Here is a 3971-nt window from a genome sequence, read left to right on the forward strand (position 1 = left end):
TCAAATTTTGAACAAATATAACATGATTTTGTGGAGTTCCGTGATTCATAACATAGATGAAGGCCTTCTACTTCAATAGGAACGCTAATTTTTAGTGCTATGATATGTCAATATTTTTTAGTAGTTGAAGTTATATTCGTAAGCGCTGAGGCGTCCGGATTTCGATGCATTACTATACGTGCGAAGAGTTTACCTCCAATTTCTTTTCATAGTAACTTTCTTGGTTTTTTTTATCTAATCTCACCGACGTTACTAATTTAATAAAAAAGACGGGTGGGTAATGTCGGGGACATAACCGGAGTGACGTAGGACTATACAAAAGGGACAGCTTTTGCTAAATATATATTTTAATTCTATTGTTTTATTTTCTTCTACCTACCTATCTACCTGAAAAATGAATTACTTTACTGTTTACTTTTTATGAACATGTTGGGGGTTCTGAAAAGAACCTTTGGTGTTGTGTTTTTGCGTTTTTTTTTTTACAAACTTGATTCTTGATTTTTTTCTAAAGGCTTTGTACTTATTAAATGCTCAACGCCGGGCATCTTTCGGCGTATGCATATATCGTACAATCAAAATGATGGCTGTGATAGGGAATGCATAGGTAGTCATCAACTCATTCACTATCATATATTTCATTATTGAGCACATTACCGTACCTTAAACTGTGGTTTCGGAGACGAATGAATTGTAAGATTTGTAGTATCCGTAAACAAAGTAAATAAAAATAAAAAAGAACTGAGGTATTGGAGACGATCTGTTGAAAAATAAACGAACTATAAGAACTTAAAATAAGAACAGAGCAGCAGGAAATACATAGCTCATCATGTTGCTCCTTCGTTATTTTCCTATACAATGCAGATGTAACGTCAGTCAGTCAACCAAAGAAAGCAGTTCTTGCTACCGAGAAAATTCGTTTATGCCATCCTGCATACAATGTGTTGTAATTTGAAGCCACTTTTAATTCGGAAATTATACATGGGTTGGTGAAAACTGAATGATCAATTTAAAAAACCCCAACCAGTTCAAGAACAAGCATAAACAAAACAAAACAGTTTATATTATATGTCATATTATGTCACTTTAGAATGCATTGGTATTGTGAAAAACTTTTAATAACTCTATTTTGAATGGTTTAATGGCCCTGTAAAGCGCTGTGTTTTACGGTGGCTGGTTTTGCCACCAAAGCGGTCTGTATAAACAAACTTTTTCTTTCTTCTACCTGCTGCCGTTTTGCGATTGCGATTGCCACTCGCTGAAACTAGTTGTTGCCTTGACGAGCGCCGAACCGAAGCTGCTCTGTTCTTGATGCGTGTTTTCTGATTGTCGTGAGCAGCTTTGCAAGCCAACTCGAGCACTCCGACGGTCGAAACTCTATAATCGCTGTTAGGTATACTGGTGCTCCGGCACCAATCCGTTCGGCCTAGTTACCCTTGCGGAGCAATCAATGAATGCGACCAACAGGGAACTGGAAACATGCTAGGTTCGAGTGAGACTTTGCCTTTCCCTTAACTTGTCCTCCTTTGTTACGTAAACACGTCCACGTTGCTGCTTGTTTTCTTTTTATGATGTGATGCGATGCGATGCTAAACGTTGCCGTACAACCACACTGGTTTACGGTTTGAAAGAAAATGAGATATTTTTTTTTGGATCCGCGCGCTTTATACTCTAGCGGTACACGCTCACAGGATAGAGACAAATCGGCAGACTCAGCCAAAGGGACGAGTCCAACGAGACGAACGAATGAGCGTTAAAAGGCAGCGATGGCAAAAAAATACATTCATTACGATTTGTTCGCTCGTTGGATTCACATGCAGGCTAAAAAGGGTCCTTTTCAGGATCACAAAATTATCTTCATTCTAAAGAGTTTATTGTTTTGTTATCACTCGATATCCCCATCTTGTTCGGCTAAACCTTCCTGTTTAGCGATTTGTTGCCACTCGCCACAGCTTTCACAGTTGGAAAATTTCTTCCCATCCAGCTTTGTGACATGTTGCACAGTAAATTACATTCAATGCGACGTGCCGAAGCACCACTCAGTGTCGCATTGGAGGCGATTTTAACCTGTAATTGAACATTTGCGATGACAGTGGTACAGTGTCGACTTTCAATGTGGGGTCATAATTTGGATCTCTATGTTTACAAAAATGTCCAACTAATTATGTCGCATTACATGTCCGTCCAATTAGCTAAATGTCGAACTAATTGTAAATTACTGTACTTTCAATCTGGAAACAATTTAAGAATTGGTGTAAATTGAATAATCAGGAAAGTCCCCAACTATCAATAAGCTCAGAACAACTGCCAAATTCACATACTCAGCAGATCCTGGCAAACAAATTATGAAAAAATCAAATTGTTTTTTATTATTATTTTGGATATTATTTTAGAAAACATTGAACTATATTTCGTAAACTCTTTTTTGAAAGGTTTAATGGCCCTGATAAGCGCCTTGTTTTATGGAATGGTTTCAATTTAGAAAACTTTGTACTCGTGGTTTTGAAAAAAAACCATTTCAAACGCCCTCGATGCCGCCTTGTTCTGGATTTGCCACCAAAGCAGATTGTATAAAGAACAAACTATTTTCTTCAGCTACCAGCTGCCGTTTTGCGATTGCGTTTGCCATTCACCACTCGTTGCAACTGCCTGTTGACTTGATGTCCACCGAACCGAATGTGTTCTGTTCCGAATGCGGGTTTTGTTTTCGGCGCGAGCAGCTTTGGCAGCTAACTCGATCACTTCGGCGGCCGAAACTATATAACGCCGGCTTGGTGGACTGGTGCACTGGTACTAATGCGCTCGGCCTAGCTACCCTTGCGGGGAACTCCAGACCGACACGATTCGAGCGGGTTTTGCCTTTCCCTTAATTTTTCCTCCTTTGCCATGTCCAGATTTGGCTGCTTGGTTTGGTTTGTTGATGTGTTGTGATGCGAACTGATGTGGTGTACGGTTTGAATGAGAATGATCGCTACGGCAGCGGAGCGGGGATTTTTAAGCTGACTGGCTGGCTCGAGAATTACGTATGTGTGAGACTGCGACCAATGTTTCGTTCTTTTTTTTCTTTTTCCTTTCCAATCGTGCTTCATTCTATTTCGCTGCTGCTCTGGTTGCCCGTTTTGGTCGGTACGATTTGAGGAGCACAAAATGGACCAATCAAAAATGGGCACATAGTGCATTTGGACAATGCTTGATATTTCACAATTATTCAATTATTTATCTCAAGAAAAATGAAATGTTATTCGTTATGATAGATGCGTAGATATATTTCCTATCAATTGATGCAAAAACCTTTGCGATCTATTGAGAAATGCTCGAGTTATAAACGTTCCAAATCTTGCATTTTTTCCTACTTGTTCAGTGCCTAGATTTCCATTTCACCCCCTATATCTTCCGGTTAGACGTAGTCCTACGTCAAAATCAGATAAAAATGTTTAAAGTTATGCACAATTCAAAACAAATGATAAAAAAAATACAATTCGAACAATTTCCATAGGAAACTGACCGATTTGGCTGAAAATGTGTGTTCTTCCAAGAGAGTAGCATCTCTAAATATAACCTCGATACGCGCCAGTAATGCAATTTCTCTGACATACTCTCTGACAGAGCACGGACTTTTCAAACGACCCTCGTATATAAGTACTAGTTGCTGTAGGTTCAATTTATTTACTTGTGGCTACTCATTGAATCACCCAATAAATTAGATTTTAGTCTATTTACCAGGCATGCTATTTCAGAAAACGGGCGAATTTGTTGGATAACTGCAAGGAAACTACGATGGTCATTCGGAAACACTTATATTGATGCACTACTGAAAGAAAAAGCCTTTTATATAGAATATACTAATTTCGATTCAATTGCACGAATTCTAACAAATATTACGGTTCTCCACGGTGTTATATATCTGACAAACCTACAAAGTAGGTTTCAACAGAACAGTTTCCATGGTGTTCTATCTGATACTTGTCAGTCGA

This window comes from Toxorhynchites rutilus, chromosome 1 (genome assembly GCF_029784135.1).
Source record: "Toxorhynchites rutilus septentrionalis strain SRP chromosome 1, ASM2978413v1, whole genome shotgun sequence".
In the NCBI taxonomy this organism is placed as follows: Eukaryota; Metazoa; Arthropoda; class Insecta; order Diptera; family Culicidae; genus Toxorhynchites; species Toxorhynchites rutilus.